The following is a 21,522-nucleotide window of genomic DNA, read 5'->3' as shown; positions in this document are numbered from 1 at the left end:
CCTGCATTGCTGGATTCGCCAGGACTCTTTTTTTTTTACTAAAAGAATAAGAAAATACATTATACATAAATGCATTTAAGAACCAAGAATATAACAGAACAGATAAGAATGAATATAACAATAATCTTGACCAACAACTTGCTGTCGACATGGCTGGAGCAATGAATTTACCAAACAGTTTAGAAAAGGTCTCAAAAATTGAGCCCCAGTATTCTAGCAATTTCAGACATGACCAAAAAATATGATATAAAGTAGCAGGAGCTTGTTTACATCGGTCACAAGTAGGGTCTGCCTGCCAAACATCATCTGATATTTGATCCTCCATTTCTTTTTCCCATTTTTGTTTTAAAGGTCCCGTATTATGCCCCTTTTCACAAGATGTAAATAAGTCTCTGTTGTCTCCAGAGTGTGTATGTGAAGTTTCAGCTCAAAATACCCGACAGATCATTTTTTACAGCATGTTTAAATTGTCGTTTTTTGGGGCTCAGAAAAACGCGCTGTTTTAGTGTGTGCCCTTTAAATGCAAATGAGCTGCTGCTGGACGGCACAGGGGGGCGGAGCTTCATGAGCTCGCGCTCAGTCTGTCAGGACAATCTCATCTCACGGAGTGATGATAATATCAGAAACTCTCAGTAACGGTGTTCATTTCGAGTCGGACAATAATGCCTACAGAGTCAGAGTGCTGTATAGAGATGAAACAGGTATAGTTTAGTAGTTTAATTACGGTTATTATAACGTATTTGTCATCTGCTTGTATGTATCCATTATTTATTTATAGCCTACAAGTCTGCTGTCTGAATGATGATCAAACATATACTGATGAGTTTAATAAAGTTTATTGTACATCACACAAAAGATGAAGAGTCAGTTTTACTTCAGAAAATCACCGTAAGAGCTGAGTAAATACAGTAAGTTATTAGAGGTGCGCAAGTACATAAAGGAATTTCGGTAGAGTTGAGGGAGCATTCCTGTGGGCGGAGGTTAGTCAAAAAACGGTTCTAGTGACGTCATTAAAGAAGGAAGTAGAGGGATGTAGTCCAAACCTGCCGTTCGATGTAGTCAACTTCTGTTAAATAAAATATATCGCTAGGCATTGAACTTTGAGCTTTATAATTTTACAGATATTATTTATACTCTAACAACAACATTACACACTAACTAAAGTTTGAAACATGGGATCACGAAGAACGGGACCTTTAAAGATTCTAAGGCAGTCAGAATATGTAGATTGAGTAATCCATAGACTGTTTTACTCCACACCTGAACTCGAGAATAGAATCAATGAGAGATTGAGCAGGACAACAAGGGAAACATTGAATTCGATGACACAAAGCTTCCTTTGGATACTAGATCTGATCTAAAATTGTAATAAATTATATTTTAGGGATGTGGTTTGGGTTACAATCAATATCCAATCCTATTGGAGGGCAACTGTAACTCCAATTAAACACACCTGAACCAGCTAATCAAGGTCTTACTATAGGCACACTGGGTTACGTCTACATTAACCCGGATGCATTTGAAAACGGCATTTTCTTATCCACACTGAAATGTCAGAAAACGCTAAATTCACCTTACTGCGCATGCGTAAAACCTTATAAAAGTTAACTGAGATTAGACAGGAGCAGGACATAATAAAGTTCTCATCCTATTCTTCTGGCAGGATCATTTTATTTAGCAATTTAGCTGGACAGCAATTGCAAAGAACATTTTGTCTTCTTTGCAGGACTGTGATATGAAGAGTGTAAAAAGTAACATCTTTAGCAACAGTGTGAAAGAGAATAGCACGTAACAGGCACAATACTGGGTATAAACATGAGTATCTATTGGTGTAATGTGCGTCACGACTAGGGATGTAAACGGTTAATCGATTATCGATTAATTGTCGACAAGAATTTACGCGATTAAATAAAATTATTGTCGGTTAATTGAACATTGCGAACGTGCACGAGATTCTCGCGGGCGGCGAGAGACCCGACACAAACTTGAGGCGGCAAAAAAGAAACCAAACATGAGGCGGTCAAAACGGAGGGGAATGTGGGAGCATTTCAGAAACAGAGCTGCCAGCCCTCACGCATCACACCACACATCCATTATCTCATGCACAGAAAAATCGCGAAGTTAGACAGAGGCGGGGTGCGTTTCCCGAAAGCATCGTTGGCCAACTATGGTCGCAAGTTCATCGCAATGTCCACTGAACTCTATTGGTAACGACGGAACTTGCGACCATAGTTGGCCAACGATGCTTTCGGGAAACGCACCCCAGGTTAGCTATGATATATAAAAACTCAGCTCTCAGATTCTGTCAATTTTATTACGAAATTCAAACAATAAATACCGTTTTGGCGCTTGTAAATGTTATGTGACAGATCCCATAGCGCACGTGAACCGATCATCTCAAACGCTACTAGCTAATAGTAAAAAAATAACACGAACACTGTTGAAAGATACAGTACAACTTACCGAAATGTATATTTCTCATACATAATATCGATCAATCAGTGTTTTTCATCAGCGTGAATAGGTCAATAACATAGCTGGAGAACAATTATCTCACATTTACCTCAGGAAAGCCATTTAATGAACATAATATAGGCTATAGCACGTAGTTGGCAAGAAAAGAAATAGCTATAGAGAGTATTTTGCTAAATATGTGTTCTATATTACATATTTATTATATTTTTACTTGTATCATTAAATAAAGTTATTATAATAAAAAACGCATCATATTTAATTATTTTTAACCTTAAATAATAGCCTACTACCAGCTGATAGGGCTTTCTGTATGTTTACAGCATTAGGTGAGTTGTTTTTTTTTTTTCTTGAGAAAAATTAATGTCTATCTTGTGTAGCCTACCTAATATTTATCCAAACGAGTCAATATTAAATAAAATCACAATACCGGTAATTGAATTGAAATAATAAAAAAGCGTAGCTTACCAGAAATTGTACCATGTAAACATTGTAACATGTTGTCACTAAACCTAATAAAATTCAGTTTAGTTACTAAAATGTTAGTGACTATCACAATACACTTATTGTGATGCAATTTTTTTTTACAATTATTTTTAAAAAAAAAATATGTATTTTAATTTTCTGTGCATAATTTATTTTGTTAAACTACATAAATTCCATTATCTGTACCGTATCCCAACTGTTACAATAAAACATCAGTTGAGCAATATAACATGCATTTTTATTCAGTATAAGCAATATTTTGCTTTTTATGTTAAAGACACTATTGATACCGTGAGAAATTTACATTCTCAGGAAAATAGCCGCTTATCAATTAATCGTTAATCGATCGATAAGGTCAATCAACTAATGATTAATGAATTAATCGCTAATTTGCATCCCTAGTCACGACTAAACGTGGTTTTCGAAAGCCTCGACTATGACACGAAAACAGCGTTCATTTACACGACGACATTGTTTTGGGGGCCTGAAAACACAAGCTTTTGAAAACAGGTTTCAAAGTGCACGTTTTTGAAGACGATACCGTTGTCAAAAAATCAAAAATCAAAAAATTCAAAAACCTGAATTTGTGAAAACAGTTTGGTCATGCACATGCGTATTACGTGTTCAGTCTATAGGCGTGTAGTGTTTCTTTACAAAGTGACATCGACAACTACTGGCCTGGCAGCAGAATACAGCGTTTTTAGTCGTTTTCACAGATACGTGACGACGTCTGTACACGAAAAACACAATAGAAAAACCTTTCAGTTTTTACTACATCGTTGTTGTGTAAACGTAACGTGCACAAAGGCCAAAACGGAGAGGATAGATAGACAGATAGATAGATAGATAGATAGATAGATAGATAGATAGATAGATAGATAGATAGATAGATAGATAGATAGATAGATAGATAGATAGTCCTCTATTAGATAGTGAAGGCCTAAATCTGTGTGAAGAAATAAGCAGGATGCTCTTCATCATTTGGTATTCCTTTTTGCACATAATCAAAAGCAGAGGTCACACCAAGGTTAATAAGTGGGCGTCTCACTCGATGTGCGCACACACACACACACACACTGGGCTTTTTGGCATCACAGGAATCTTTTTCCTTTGGGCTGATGGGTGCTTCACACACATATGCATTCATACAGTCGCGAGAAAGCACTTCGACATGTGACTCAGAGGAAGGAAATGTCTTCTGCACTAACTGATCTCCATTTATATGATAATAGGCAGCCCGAGGAAAGGCAATTAAAGTGACAGCAGCCTGGTTGTTTTAGGCACGCTTTGTCTCGTGGTGAATAATGGAAAATAAGGAATGGTTCTGTTTAACAGCTCTGTGGCCACAGATAAGACGCATACACAAACACACACTCATTAGGGTTTCACCACTCTAATTATATTGTCTATCTGCTCTTTGAAGAGCACGTCAAGCGCTGTTTTTTGTTGCAAGATGTATGCGGTCGTCTCTCAGCATTTCCAGCTTCAGTTATGTAAGGGATTTGGAGACTCGGCTATGATTGACAGCTCTATGTCATATATGTCTGATATATTTATACCACAAGGTGGCGTGTTGCTCACACACTGCTCACATCCAACACCTGACTTTATCTGAGCCATTCCTGAAACACTTTATAATCTTTTAAAAATTAATATGACTATGTTGTATTTTGTGTTCAAAAGGCGGGTTTCTCTAGTCAATCTCAGGTACTTACATGATTATTTTCATTGCCAAAGTTATTGCTCAGAGATTGAGAGATAGCATACATGAGGAATAATAACATTATTCAATTAACAAATCTTGATTTCTGTGATTTTTTTTTAGCAAACAGGGTTGAATTTTTGGCAGGATTGAAGTGAAAGAAAACTCATTGCTAATACTAGATACTGATGTTTGTGATGTTGATTTTTCCCTCCAAAATGATGTCACTTCCCCCCACGATGATGTCATTCTGAACTGCCCTTTGACAGTTAAAGCAATTTTTTATAAAATACTAACAGGGTGGAAAGTGATATTGAAGACACAAGGGAGCTATAAACTATAAATTAATTAGCAATAACAATATTTCCATTTCGCATAAAATTCACCCTTATTTCTAGATTTTTGTGATAAATAAGAAAACTATAAAGATTTCCATCTTTAAAAATCGTGACTTTAGTATTTTATCCAATATTGGGACATGTTTTGCACAGTGGAAATGACCCGTCTAACCCAATCTCTGTCGATGCACTCGAGCTGAAACAGAAGTTTATTGCAAACACATAAAGCTAATGGTTTCAATGAAACTGACCCGTTTCTGCTGCAGGTTTGTGATGCATTCACCATGACTTTAGCGGTATAAATGTTTGGCAAGTGCTTAAGGAAACGATCACAGTGCATTTACATAACAGATGGCGCCTGATGGTAATTTTCACGTGCAATTAACTCCATTCATGAAGACGGCAAGCTCAAACACCGCATTACGAGAGAGTTTGTGTGTATATGTTTTATGATGGTGGCCATAATTGAGAAACAAGAGGTCATATGACAGATTATGTGCGTTTGGCATGGATATTTGCACTTTGCGACAAACTGTTGTTCTTTTTAACTCTCTAATCTTCAGGTTTTTGATTTTCTGTTATAGCGCACTCTTGAACTCCATCGCTTTATGTCTTCATATGTGCTGGAAAACGTAATACGCAAAGTAGGAAGGTGAGGGGTAAGTGGAAATCCTTGTGAATGTAGGTAAGTGAATGTGGGGGAGAAGACAGAACAGGGCTGTTTCAAAACCTAGAGAGCTATTTACATAGGCAGGATTTTAAGGGGTCATATGTATGATCCCTCAATGTTTTCCAAAAGGTGGAGGCTTCTATCCAATGCAATTACATTCAAGCTTTGCAATTAATGTGTTCTCTTGAAATCAAACACCGATGTCGCAAACCCATGCTCTACAAGTTCATCTACAGGAACTAATAAGATTCAACGTTTTGAACAAATTTTAATGTAGCATTGCATGTGTCATTGAAATAAGCTCTTTATTACATTGCAATTCATCCAGTTTTAAATCATTATGATTACAACAGTAAATCTGAATTAGAAAGACTATTTTATTCATTATTCATTGCTTTGGCAACTAGTTGAAATAAGATAAGTTTAAGTTCATGGTTTAGTATTTTATTTCATTTTCAGTTAACATTGATTTTATTTCAGTGAAAATGTTTTTTTATATACATAGATTTAGTTAGCTATAATAACCTCACTAGGTTTTGGAACAGAGCCTGTGTGTGTGTGTGTGTGTGTGTGTGTGTGTGTGTGTGTGTGTGTGTGTGTGTGTGTGTGTGTGTGTGTGTGTGTGTGTGTGTGTGTGTGTGTGTGTGTGTGTGTGTGTGTGTGTGTGTGTGTGTGTGTGTGTGTGTGTGTGTGTGTGTGTGTGTGTGTGTGTGTGTGTGTGTGTGTGTGTGTGTGTGTATGAGAGTGCGAGTGTGCGCACGCATCTGTGTGTCTGGGAGCGAGTGCAACCAAGCGTGAAATGATTCTGTTAGTGTCATTTCTCTCACACACACACTTCCAGCATCCACACGCCGGCTCTGCATGCTGTGTGTGAGAAGGCTGTGATGGCTCCCCGTGGCCTCTCACATCGCAAGTTGTTTCTGTATATTCTAACATTTTTTTGGAAGGCAAAAAGAAAAAGGTAATACTATAGCTTTGACTGGGATTTGGAAGCAATTTCATTGTCACATCAAACTCGAAAGTGAATTGCTCTTTTTTTTTTATTTTTATTTTTTAGATAAAGTATAATGGATACAGTGTTTACACATTTTTAGAAAATAGCTAGGAATTACTATTACGTTTACATTTGATCATTTAGCAGATGCTTTTATCCAAAGCGACTTACAAATGAGGAGAGCAATAGAAGCAGTCAAACTAACAATAGGACAGCAAGTCACAGTACACGTAACAAGGGTTTAATTTTTTTATTTACATTTTTTTAATAGATATATAGAATAGTAAGTGTTAGTATTAATGGGTCAAGTGTTGGCGAAAAAGATGCATCTCATTCTTAAACTCCGAAATCTAGTTATTAAACATCAGCGAGTAACACATCCTGCACTGTTTATGCTACAGACAACATGATCCCTCAAATCATGCAGATATTTGAATCTAATATTACAGTTTTGAAAGGATTTTTGTAGTATAGGTCAGAGATTATGTTGTTACTTTTTGTTCTTTTATTTTTTAGAGCTCTTCTGAAATTTGATCTGTTGTGAAACAACCTCAGATTTGATCACTTAGCAAACCCTCTGGTTCTGCTGCAGACTCTTCACAGACTGCTGAGCAGCTGAAAAAAGGTTAATTACTCAATACTAAGACCACTTATGGATGATAATTGATGTGTGGGAGGCATTATTATAGCAGATGATACTTTATAGCCCACTCTTATACATAACCTACATCTATGCCAACACACCACAGCAAAGGAACTGAACGAGAGATTTACAGTCAAATATGACTAAGCAAAAGGTTTGGGTATATAAAACATAATAAAATCTCATATATATATATATGAGATTTTATTATGTTTTATATACACAAACCTTTTGCTATATATATAGTGCTTTATATATATTTAGTGCTGGGCAACGATCCAAAATAAAAGTTTGTGTTTACATAATATATATGTGTGTGTACTGTGTGTAATTATTTTGTGTATATAAATACACACACATGCATGTATATATTTATGAAAAATGTGTTATTTATATATAAAATATTTATATTTATATATAATATAAATTATGTAAATATATTTACAGTATATATATGCAAATATTTCTTAAAAATATACATGCATTTGTGTGTATTTATATACAAAATAATTATACACAGTACACACACATATATATTATGTAAACGCAAACTTTTATTTTGGATGCGATTAATCATGATTAATCGTTGCCCAGCACTAATATAAATATATAAATGCGCTTTGGTGCTCAGAAAACATTTCTAATTATTATCAATGCTGAAAAAAGTTGTCCTGCTTCATATTTTTATGGAAACTATGATACTTTTTTTCAGGATGAACACAAAGTTCACAAGAACAGCATAAAGAAATAGAATAGAAATAGAAATCTCCTGTAACATTATAAATGTCTTAATTGTCCTTTTTTAGATGAATGTAATGGATCCTTGCTGAATGAAAGTATTAATTTCCTTCCAGGTAAATTCAGTTTGGCCTGTCCCAGTTTGGCTGGTTAGCATCAGCAGTTGGACTGGGAATTCCTCCTGTGCTAACAGCTCTCTCCAGGTGTTTCCGAGCTCCTTGGCCTGTCCCGTTCTCTAATGAGGGGTCAGGTTTATGACTGCGGCCGACAGAGACTAATTCTGACCCCCTGTTAACAGCTTCTATCTGTCAGCGCCACCAGAGTCGATATCATTTATCACTGCTCACCCTTTCCCGCTTTCCTCCCTCTTCTGTCTTTTTCAGTGTGCGAGAGTGTTTATTGTTTCAAGGATCACGTTAAAGCTAGGGCTGTCGCGGTGAAGGAACTTCCCTTGCGGTAATTTTGAGTATCTCAATAGCAAGATATGCGGTATTATCGCCATTTATTTATTTATTTATTTGTTGCTATATAAATAAGTGTTACGATGTGGTCAGCATGCACTAAAACGAGGACATTTTCAGTAACCAATGTAATCGAAACTAAACAGCGTATTGAAAGGCTGTCACTCAGCGTGCAATTATATTGTTACGGCAACGGACTGTCTTTGAGGGAGTCATGACCGTTCATTCAATGAACACGTTCAAAAACGCTGATTCATTAAAAGATAGATGTAATGAAACAAGGTGTTAATTATTTTTTAACTTTGAGCTCCACTTTTGAAGGCTCAGCTGACCACCAATGCGTCGCATGGGTAACACTGAAGCTGATGCTTCGCTTAATAGAGACCAATGGCATTGATTCAATGCGTGTCTCCTCACGGCGTCGAATTCTGACCACCTTTATTCAAGGTAAATACAAATATTTAGTTTTCCTTGGACACGGCAACCTTTTCACGAATATATGACTTGGCCTCGAAGACAGACGAGTCCACGAAAATCCACGAAGCCTCTGTACAAATCACCATGATAAATAGTCTTGTTATCATTATTAACTTATTTAACATTCAATACACATGCCGAAGTTCAAAACAAGAAGGGTATAGCCTTATGAAAAAAGAAAACGCACAAAGAAACTTATCGCAACAGCCCTAGTTAAAGGGATAGTTCACTCATAAATGGAAGATCTGTCATCATTAGCTCTCAAATGCATTAAATTGGTCAAGAGTGGCAGTAAAGACATTTATAAAGTTACAAAACATTTCTGTTTCAAATAAATGATATTTTTAACTTTCTGTTTATCTTGATGAGCCGCAACATTTGAGCCGTTAGATCATCATTAGCTAGATAAATGATACCTAGTATTAGTGAATACTACGCTATTAACGTAGTAAACACAGTACAGCGCTTCCGGGTTACTGCGCGAATAGCGTAGGAGATCTGACACAGAAAACAAGAAATAGTTGAATAAAGTCGTTATTTTTGTTTGTTTGTTTTGCGCACAAAAAGTATTCTCGTCGCTTCATAACATTAAGGTTGAACTGTAGTTACTATTTTAATGATGTCTTTACTACCTTTCTGGGCCTTGAAAGTTGCAATGATGTTGCTGTCACCGGAGAGACAGAAAGAAAGATTTCATCAAAAATATCTTAATTTATGTTCCGAAGATGAACGAAAGTCTTACGGGTTTGGAACGACATGAGGGACATGATGGGTGAGGACATGATGACAGAAGTTTCATTTTTGGGTGAACTAACCCTTTAAAGGCAACAGTTTTATGTTCTAATTAGTGCTGGGCGGTTTGACCAAAAATCAACATCACGTTTTTTTTCTAAATTATACCGGTTTCACGGTTTTTACCGTTTTTTTTTTTTTTAAGCATGATGGGTGTTAACCACATTTTCTACTGAGTGAGAGAGGAAATACTGGAGTAGATTTACTTATAATGCCCTATTTTATTGTCATGAGTGAATATTATAGAAAAAATCCACACTAATATTAATAATACAGGTTTGCAAGGCTGTTTACAAAGAGGTGCCAGCAGGACGCGCTTTAGGAGCGGCAGAAACAGTGGTTTCCCCGGTAACGGCTGTACACAAAGCAGCAACGCTCATAAACACTGCTTTATCAGGGAAGATAAAGAAAGATTCAATCGTAATAACAAAGAAACTTTTCAAAAGACCGTCAGTTTACTTCAGATACGTTAATACAGTATAAAAACACGCGCGCCGCGAGAAAAAAAGACACTCTCACCCCCACACGTCTCGTGCCCATTCTAGTCAATGCTTGTGTTTCAGATCGAAGCTTCCCAGAAGCGGCTCTCCGCGCCGCTTCGCTAAATATAGGCGCCTGGTCTATTTTGACGCACCGCGTGGAGGACGGAATAAAACCTTGTCGCAGCTGTAATGCGCCGCAGACGTGTGTTGTAAATGAGGGGTGAGACTGTGTCGCGCAGCGCCGCGTTCCGATTAAAGCGACATACACCGGTATTACGGTATATTAAAAATTCATATCGTAACAAAAATAAACACCGGTATTCGGTATGAACCGGTAAACCGCCCAGCACTAGTTCTAATGGTTTTTTTATAAGGTACTAATGAATGTGTAGAACTTTTTCGTTTTACATTTGTGCTTTGAGAGCTCTGTCCATCGGGCTTTGCTGGTTTTGTGATGCACACGGACAGCCAGTCAAACTAATAATTGTCTAACCTGTCACTCACCTGCTTGCTCAGTATGAAGAAGGATAGCAATGACAGGGTCTGACAGTTATTTAACATTTCTCTGCAGTCAGATTCACTCATTACAGCGCTTGAAACTGATATTCCTCAAACATTCTGTTTTTCTTCCTCACAATTTTATGCAGCTATTTTAGCTTTAGCTTCAGACTCAAAACTTGTTTTGTTTTACATGTGTGGATGTAATTTGGATATTGCAAATATAACATTTTAACAACTTTAACGAAATAACTTAAAAGCCCCCCTGTGGTGAAAATCTGGTTTTTAATGTTGTTTATGTGTCTATGTGGTGTTTTTAATATTATACTTAAAGACAAACCATGTGCAAATTCATAAGTCAACACCTTTGCTGAGTATAAAGACAGTCTCAAAAACACGATTTGAAATCGCTGGTGTTTCTGACGTCACAAACTAATCAGGTCAACGTGGCGTCGGGCTTTAGCATTTCATTACCAGCAAAGCCTCGAGAGAAGCCAGGTTATCCTGGTATATTTTTCTGTTGATATGAAAAATCGGGTAGATTTAGCAATATAGCGGGTGTATGATGTATATTACGATGTTATGATGAACTATATGCCTTTCTTTACTGACGTTCTGAGTTGTTCAAAGCGTTTCTGATGATTGTTAGAAGGCAGCTGTCTGACTCTGAGATGCGAACGGGAACATGGTTCGTGAAACATTAGCAACACATTATTAGCTGTGTGATATCATAAGCCCTATTCGAATGGGATTAACTTTTCAAGGGTATATGGAGTAATGTCATTTTACCACATGACGTCTGTAATATTAATGGCCAATTCGCACGGGATAAGAGATCTCAGTAAAACTAGCAGAAGTGGGAGGAGCAACTTCACCCTCCTGTCGTCATGTGTGTATTACGTTGCTTCCTGATATCACGTGTGCAAACACATAACCTATATTTATAAAACAGTTATGTCCGGTCGAACGATGTATTAATTAACTTCAGATTGGATTGTGTTGGTAATAGGCACTTATCTAACGCTAAAAGATGTTTCGTGCCTCTAACAGGTGCTTTCGATCTTCTCTCTGATCTGAATGTGGAAAACACTTGAGTTTTGCCACAGACTCGTCCCAGCGTCTAGAACACAACTGAATGCTTTTTCAAGCGTCTCCATACTTGAAAAACCGCGGAGAACTACTTTTAAACAGGAAATTACGAAATATTTACATACATAATACACGTATTACAAAATATACACGTATTACATACCATTGTGCAGCGTTTACCTCAGCAAGTTGGCCGAGTGAATCTGTGAGCTGGCGTGAGTGAGTGGAGGCGGGGCTAATTAGCATATTCATGTTTCCATGTATACTAAATGAACTAAGGGTGGAAAGTTACATTAAAGCTATTTTAAGGCATGAAGAATATTTTTTTCACAGGAAAAAACATTTAAATATGTAATTTTGGTGAGTTTTAAGGGATACAATTATTGACTACAGAGGGACTTTAAGATAGTATATAAGGGCACTTTAAATATGTGCTTTTTTCCTTTCCTCACACAAAGCAATCATATAGAAGACTTCACATGAACTACTTTACAGTGCTTTATAGCCGGTCTCTTGGTTTCATTGTACGTAAAGAGCAACTCAGAAATTCTCCTTTTTTTGTTCCTTTGTTCAAGACTTTTGTTCCTACAATTTCCAATCTGATGAGTGAAACACGACACAAAACATGCAGATAATCATTCCTGTAAAGACTGGCATCATTTTGTGACGTACAATATTGTGTTTGCTTTCTTCGTTTCCAGGCTGTGCTCGTTACTAGGACTGTAACATAAAGAAAAAAAACAGGGTTGTATTTTCCATTATTTATAATGAAAATATCAGGCAGGTGAAGCGCACGCGCGCAGCACATCTTCTGTAATTGACTCATTTATTCACGTTAGTCGCCCATTCGTCTGTGGCCTGTGATGAATTAAACACCCGGGCCACAGCCTGTCCATAACGTGTGTGTTATTTTGCACCACAGCTCTCCACGAGTGTGTTTCTTTCTGTAATCATCACCGTCCTCAGCTCAGATTGCCTGTGACCCACCGTCCATCCCTCACTGTGGTAAACGACATTTCAAGGCCAATAAAACACGGTAATAAAGCCACTGCTATCAAGATTTAAATCACATATAACACCCAGACAAAACAAAATCAATGAAACCTCGTTATTTTGGGGAAATCAGTATCTCAAAATCATCCCTATATTATTTTGAGATTAATCCTCAGAGGGATATGCTGTGATTGGATTGCATTATTTACTTTGAAGACTGTCGCTATTTATAGTCTGCTTTTAGACAAACCGGTGTTAATAAAAGCAATTCTGACTGCTGGTAAGGTTTGGTTCAGGGAATGAGTCTCACGGGATGCTTGTCTTAATTCCCCAAAATTCTGAGATGATCAGATTTTAACCCTTTCTTCTTGTTTTTCCTTATTCCTCCTCCACATATGAAAAATAAAGGTAATGCCTTATTAGATCATAGTTTTGACACAAAAGTTATGAGGTGATGTAATGATTATGAGATAAGAACTTCATGAAATAATGTCATAATTATGGCAAAAAATGTAATGATGAGATACTAAGTCATTATGAGAATAAAAGGTCAAAATTATGACATGCGCGAAAAGTCAAAATGATGAGATGCCAAGTCATTATATATAAAGATGGATTTAAAAAAACTACATTATGACACAATTATGATGAACTTTTGTCATAATTAAGAAAAATTTTAATCAATGTATTGATGTCAATGATTTTATTATCTCATAATTTCTAATTTTGTCATAATAATGATTTAGTATCTCATAATTTTGTTTTTATCATAATTATGACTTAGTATCTTAACATTTTGAGGTTTTATCTCATTATTATGACATGGCATTTTAAGTTTCTATAGGATTTAGTATGTCAATTTTAAGGTTTAATCTCATGATTGACCATAATTTTGACACAAAAGTTATGAGATGATGTAGTGATTATGAGATAAAAACTTCATGAAATAATGCCATAATTATAGGTCATTATTATAGGTCCTGCTCTATGGTTGTGAGAGCTGGATCCTTAACAGCAAACTTAGAGACCAACTCAACAGTTTTGCCACCAACTGCTATAGAATCATGCTTGGCATAAAGCGACTGGACAAGGAAAGCAATAAAGTGATTTATGAAAGAGTCGGCCGCAACCCACTCGTTCTTCAAGTACAACAGAGACAGCTAAGATTTGTAGGACACTGCCTAAGAAGACATGAGAGCGACTTGATCAATAAGTATGTCTTGTACGCGCCACAACAACGGCATGGCAAAAGAACTCGAGGTAGAGCGCGAAGGCTATACCATCAATATATCGGCGAACTCATCAATAAGAACGTACCAGCAACAGTGAGCGAACTACGAGAAGTTGCCAGCAATCGCAAGGAATGGACAAAATTAGTGACCGACTGTCAACCTACCCTGTTCGCAGCCGATTGATGATGATGATTATAGGTCAAAATTTTGACATGCACGAAAAGTCAAAATGATGAGATGCCAAGTTATTATATATAAAGATAGATAAAAAAATCTAAATTATGACACAATTATGATGAATTTTTGTCATAATTAAGAAAGAAAATGTATGTACTGATGTCAATGATTTTATTATCTCATAATTTCTAATTTTGTCATAATTATGATTTAGTATCTCATAATTTTGTGTTTTAATCATAATTATGATTTAGTATCTTATTTGGAGGTTTTATCTCATGATTATGATGTGGTATCTAATCATTTTGATTTTCTATAGGATTTAGTATGTCAATTTTAAGGTTTAACCTCATGATTGACTTCATAATTTTGACAAAAGTTATGAGATGATGTAATGATTATGAGATAAAAACTTCATGAAATAATGTCATAATTATAGCAAAAAATTGAAATAATGAGATACTAAGTCATTATGAGAATAAAAGGTCAAAATTATGACACGAAAAGTCAAAATGATGAGATGCCAAGTCATAAAATAGATTAAAAAAAATCTAAATTATGACACAATTATGAATTTAGGTCATAATTAATAATTTTTTTTATCAATGTATTGATGTCAATGATTTTATTATCTCATAATTTCGAATTTTGTCATAATTATGATTTAGTATCTCATAATTTTGTGTTTTTATCTCATTATTATGACTTAGTATCTAATTATTTTGAGGTTTTATCTCGTGATTATGACGTAGTATCTAATCATTTTGAGTTTCTATAGGATTTAGTATGTCAATTTTAAGGTTTAATCTCATGATTGACTTCATAATTTTGAGTTTTTATCTCATGATTATGACAATATCTCATCATTTTGAGGTTATATTTCAGGATTATGACTTAACATCTCATAATTTTGAGATTTTATCATTATGGCTTATCATGATTAGGACTTAGGATCTCATAATTTCGTCATAGTTATACATTTGTATGTCATAATTATAAGTTACCAAAGGATGATACTTTTTTTAATGTGGACTTTTTAACCCCAGCGTACATTATGCACACACAGTGCAAATTCATGAGGAGGGAGTTAATTAAATTAATATACTTGTGTTTATACACAGCATCTCTCTTCTCTCACTCCACTGAATCATACAATTATTTTATAAGTTTTAATAATGTGCTTTGAATTATTTTGTACTGAGTGAAGAATGTCTTTATTACTGATTGTAGTATTATTCAGTGTCTAGGAGGCAGACTTGAAGTTACCTTGTGTTTTTCATCTCTTTAACAGTGGAAAAAAATATGAAAAGACTCTGTAGATGAAGTTTAGTGACATTTCTCCATTTCAGAAGTTAATGAACCGTAGAGAACAAGATAAAAATGTGGATTAGAGATGGGAGGACTATTGATCCCATCGTTTCTTCTTTATCACCGGGTGTATATTCAGGCACTTTTAGAAGTAACTATAACTTTCATCCAAAATGGACTCTGTGTCAATGAGCTTTCAAATGATATTCAGATAGGGACAAAATAGACAATGAATTGACAGTCAATTCAGAAGCAGCGCTGTGATTGGCTGGAGGGCAGAAAACAAGCAGCTCTCCCGAGAGACAGAAAATGAATAGAGAATGTGATTCCCCAAGAGGCTCTCGGGAACCTTAACCTCTCAGTCTCGCGGGAAAGTCAGGGTTAATGGATGATGAAGGGTAATCTCATGCTGAATTAGAGAGAGGGAGTGTGTGCACATCCGAAAAGAGACAGAAAAAGAGCGAATGCTGAAATATGGAGCTCCAATGTAGGCTATTGTTTTATTTGTCAGTTCAGTGTCATAAGTAAGAATGAAACTGGAAAGCATTTAAATACCTCTTTAAATGTGCAATTGTCCTAGAAAACAAAACATTTTTGTGCATTTACATTAAATCAAACTATTGAGCTCATGTGAAACAAGTCGAAGATGTTTTGAGATCACAATGAATTAAAAATCATTGTTTTGTGACAAATATGTCGAGTTGTGCTGATGTTTGACTGATATTTAATTCAAGAGGCGGTTTGTTTAGAAACATGCGAAAAGCCTACTTAGCCTAGATAAGCTGAAGTGGGTTATTTAATGAAATCGTTATCTCATGGATGCTGGAATGCACTTTCATGTTTGTTTGTTTGTTTGTTTGTTCATGTTTTATGAGGGTTTTGGGAGTTGTAGGTTTCAGAGTGTAGAAGTGGTGAAGGGAGAAGCTTGACAAGGTTGTCATGAGGAAATCCTGAATATTGTGGGTATTAAAGTCAGCATGAAACGGACATCGCAATAGTCTTTTCTTACCTTATTGTGACGTATATATCCAAAGGAAACAGGAAAAAATGTAGGGCGTATCTTGATTTTGTCCATGGGGAATTGATCGGATGGATATAGTTTGCAGTTCATGGTGACTTTAACAATATTACCCAGACGGCGAATGTGAGATTTTGGGAGATATGTTGTAAATGTGAAATAGTTGACTCACAATGAAAGTCTTTGAGTATTAGCATATACATTTACTTATTCTCTTTGACATAAAATAGAATTTATTATGATACCTATTTATTTATTTTATGTGTAAACCATTGAATTAGTTAGTGTCCCTGAAACTCCAGTTCACCCAGCCTGTTATATTGGTACCAGTTACCCTGTAAAATCTTACTTAAAATCTTTAGTTACCCCTAAATCACATGACTTGCTAGAAGTGACATCATTTCATTGGAGGAAAAGCAACTCCAAGAACAAAGTAAGAATCTTTTCCTCATTTTTAGAAGACGTATCTAAAGCGTAAAACTTAACATGTCCAGCTTGTTGTGTCAGTTTATACTGGAGATGAAAATGTTTGTTTGTTTTTTTTTAAATATATTTTATTAAAATTCTTCAGAAATGTAAATCTTCTGCTAGCATGTTATTCTTTCCTAGCTAATAATTGGCTTCATATAAGCCTAAAACGCCCTTCCTTTTGTAAAAAAATGTCATGTAACAGGGTGGACAAACTTCATAGAATGTGAAATCTTAACAATATGGTCGGAATTATTAGGTTAGGTTATACTAGCGTGTTTTTACGATAGACAGACACTTTCTCATTTTAGCCAACGCAATTTGGGGATTTTAAAGTTTTATCAACAAAAATCCACCAAACTAAGAATTTGTGCGAAAAACTAGAAAAATGGAATTATATGTTTTACTTGTCCTTCGACCCGCTGTAAAAAGGGTCCAAATAATATTCTTAAAGTTTAAAGAATGTTCCAATTATTTTATAATGGAGTGAAAGTCATTTTCTGCATGTCTCTATCATCGGTTATTAACACTAACCTGAACAGCAGATTGAATGATTTGGACTGGATGCTGAAGACAGCAGAAGACAGTCTGTCCTTCTTGTTGAGTTTGCATGCATGTTATTAATCTGCAAAGCCACCAAGTCCTGGATTTCAATGCTAGCGCACAATCATCCAGCGCTCTACTTACAATTCATCTTTTGGTCAACTTTTAGGTTATTTGACCAGCGATGGCGACTAAATACCTGGCTCAGGGAAACAGATCTGTGGAGACCAACTTAAAACCAGATGAAAGGAACCACAGTCTTTGTCGTTTGGGGAATCTTCTTAGCATCACAGAGACATGTTAACAGGATCCAGTGCCTGAGTGCTTATCGTCAAACGCCGTCAGATTTGCGCGCAGGTAATCTTCTGCCAACACACACAGAGTTCCTCTGAATGTCCCTCACCTGTCGGTGAGATAGGAGGGATATTCTCTGTCGTTTTCCTGGATGTTCCTCAGTTCTGTCGCCATAAGCGCCTCTCTTTGACAGAAAGTGCAGATGCTGTTGCACAAGTTTGATCAGCCTCTGAATGCAGACGTCATCCGCTGAAGTAAATCTTCAAGCAAACATGTTTAAACCAGCTGACAAAACTTTATCCAAGATGCCTTAAAAGTTAGAAAGAGACAGTTTAGCTTTTCCTGCTGCGCATGAATGGGTTGATGTCGTTTCAGAGGAACGAGCTGTTACTTTTAAAGAAAGATTTAGATTCTCGTTACTCATTTCTATTCATGTACATATCACTTTTACTGTCATGTTGGCTTCAAAATTAGGACATTTCCAGTAATTATGCAAAACAAAACAAAAAAAAAAGCTGTTAATTTTGGACAGTGTTGCTCCAATCAAATGAATATTGTGCCCTTGAGAAAAACTGCAAACCATTATTGTTGGTTTAACTTAAAAAAGAAAGTTACCTGGTTGCCTTTAAATATTGAGTTCATTGAAATAAAATATTTGAGTAAATACAATGAGTTAATTAATAGAAACTCAAAATATTATGCTATTAACCACATTAATTATCTAAGCTGATTTGACAAAAGATAAAAAGTTATGATAACAAATCATGAAAATATTTTTTTTTTACAGTGAAGACACTCGACGCCACCTTACTGACCATTCAATTTACTGTTGAGTTAGTTTGGATAAGTGTCTGCTAAATGACTACTAGTCTCACATAGGTAGACTTTTAAAGTTTATCCTATGAGATTGCATGACCAACATCTGAAGTACTAAACCACAGATTGATCTGATATCTGTGAAAATAATCAACTGACATGGAAAAAAAACTGATCAACTATTCAGATTAGAGGTTGTAATTTTCACATAAGCTTTCAATTTTTGTGTGAAAGAAATTCTAACTTTTATTTAGCAAGGATGCATTAAAATGGTCAAAAGTGACAGTAAAGAAAAATATTTATATCAAAATATAAATTGGTTTCCACAAGCACTTTTTTTTTAACATTGATAATAATCAGAAATGTTTCTTCAAATCATCATATTATTAGAATGATTTCTGAAGGACCATGTGACACTGAAGACTGGAGTAATGATGCTGAAAATTCAGCTTTGATCACAGGAATAAATTACATTTGACTTTATATTCAAATAGGAAACAGTTATTTTAATTTATTTAATATTAATTTTGATATTTAATAATATTACCAAAACAACAGTCCAGTCCGTCATTGATCCTTCCTTACGCAAAACATTGCCTTCCCCATGTATGGTCATTTATTGTAATATTTTAGTTTATTTGATTGTTTTCAGTTACTAATAAAAATGTAATGCTCTCATCTCTTTATGCTCCCAGTTTAAATCTGTAGGATTTCCCAGATTCCCAGACAAAATCAGCCCAGAAAATGAAGGAACGGTCTGCAGATGCAGGTTTCAGCTCTTCCACCATCTGCACATCATCTCAGTGAAGGCATGTGGAAAAGCAGCACTGCAACTCTGTTGAAGGCCATGGCTGGTACTGTAATTAACAATGATTGTGACTTTGATGTGCTTTCTGGGGAATTGGAAATGTGCTCATCAAAACCGGTTCAGACATCATTAGCTGAGCAGCGTCTTCTGTCAGAAACTGAACAACCTCATTTACACACCGTCTGTAATCGCAGCCCAGTTCTCTATCACTACACTATGCTGATTTAAAGGGTATGTTTAGGGACAGGTTTGGTGGTATTATTGATGGAATTACAGTTATTAATAACAGATATAATTACATGCAGGTGGCCTATCTTTAAATGTAAGTACAATGTTAAAACATATGAGTGCATTGTATCAAATGATTAATGTAAATCTTCATCTATAGTCGTTAAAGACACTTGACCGGTGGTCATATCATAGTAGTATCACAGGCAATATATTATAAATGCCGCTCACACAAATGAAGCTAATTACCCCAGAACTCTTCTGATTGGTCTGTGTCCGATCTGCTCTAATAATTACCATATAATTACCGACTAGACTCAATGTTATCATTCCTCTCTCTCTCTCTCTCTCTCTCTCTCTCTCTCTCTCTCTCTCTCTCTCTCTCTCTCTCTCTCTCTCTCTCTCTCTCTCTCTCTCTCTCTCTCTCTCTCTCTCTCTCTCTCTCTCTCTCTCTCTCTCTCTCTCGTTCCCTCTTTCTTGCGTCTCTCTCAGTGTCCCTCAAAGGAAAGGTCCGATGTAAAATGGGTCGCTCTCACACCCTGGAGTGCTTGTTGGAAGCGTTCTGGTTCTATTAACAGGCATCTTCCTCCCCAGCCTCTTCTGACCCCGATAACACACTCTTTTATTTTTAATTGTCATGCCAAGAGAATTCCAACATTTGCAATAAAGAAAGACACGTTGTAAACCGTCTAGCCCTCCAATAACCAGATGCTTCCCCCCTTATTACATATGAATAAGGTTACATATGAAATTTGTTTTATAGTGTTTAAAAACATGACGTTTCCATGTGTGTTTCATCTTTAGGTAGACTAAATGGCCCAGGGTTGAATATTTCTGTTTCAACTTTCCTGCATATAGGTTGAGTTTGGTTCTGATTTTAGAGATTCACACTTCAAAGCATATCTGAACATTTCTATTGCTCTTTGAGTCACACATTACACACATTATAATATTCAGCAGTATTATTGATTTGACTGCACCGACACTATTGAGAGCTGAACTGTTTTCTGCAGAGCTGCTTTATACCTGAATTGAACTCATTGTATAATTGATGAACTTTACACAGTTATTGATCCAATCTGAATCAACTCTGAACCTCAGCTAAATAATGACACTGTTGTCTTTTTAGAGCAGAATTTAATTCTGTTTGCATCACTCAATCGTCATTTTCTGTAAAGCTGCTTTGAAACGATCTCTGTTGCATAAAGCGATCATTATGGAAGCTTGTTTCCGCCACAGAATAAAAAATAAAAAAGGTAATTACGACTTTTTATCTCACAATTCTGACTTTTCTCAGAATTATGTTATTTAAAGTCGCAATTGCAAGTTAGAAAGTTAGAATTGTGTGATATAAATCGCAATTCTGACTTTTTTTCTCACAATTCCGACTTTATAACAAGCAATTGCGAATTTAAATCTTTATAACTCACAATTGCGAGTTTATATCTTGTAATGCATTATCTTTTAAATTGTTTTATTATGTGGTGGAAACCAGCTTCAATAGCTGAGGAAATAAAGGTGACGTGACTATTTTATTTCTCTGAGGAACTGAATCACAATTAGTTATTTTGATATTGACAATCAGTTCTAAGATTTTATGTATATTTTGATGTTTATTTATTTACTTTGCACAATTATTTTAATATTGACAAGAAGTCCTAATATTCTTATTTTTTGTCACTTTGATTGTGTGACTGCAAATTTAATAAATCATATTTAAATAAAGGGCGTGAGAAAATGAATTAAATTTAGTTGGAAATTAAATTGCTGAATTTTTTATAAAAATACAGAGGAA

At 35.7% G+C, this 21,522-nt stretch overlaps 1 protein-coding gene across 7 annotated transcripts in view; it reads left to right on the top strand.

The window, feature by feature from the left end:
* LOC308699393 (transcription factor Sp5) overlaps positions 1–21,522 on the top strand; it is a 69,690-nt gene that overhangs the window by 44,025 nt on the left and 4,143 nt on the right. Inside the window, exons 2-5 of one of the 7 annotated variants that reach the window (XM_081380174.1) lie at positions 5,583–5,657; positions 12,765–12,878; positions 17,751–17,938; positions 19,387–19,500. The gene's annotated coding sequence lies outside the window, so the exon portion shown is untranslated. Of the gene's footprint in view, positions 1–5,582; positions 5,658–12,764; positions 12,879–17,750; positions 17,939–19,386; positions 19,546–21,522 lie in introns of all 7 variants that reach the window. The other 6 variants (XM_081380170.1, XM_081380171.1, XM_081380175.1 and 3 more) reach the window with 6 other exon arrangements.

This window comes from Scardinius erythrophthalmus (assembly GCF_964197995.2).
Source record: "Scardinius erythrophthalmus genome assembly, chromosome: 12".
In the NCBI taxonomy this organism is placed as follows: domain Eukaryota; kingdom Metazoa; phylum Chordata; class Actinopteri; order Cypriniformes; family Leuciscidae; genus Scardinius; species Scardinius erythrophthalmus.
Note: the sequence above shows the minus strand (reverse complement) of the source record. Positions and strands in the feature narration are given on the sequence as shown.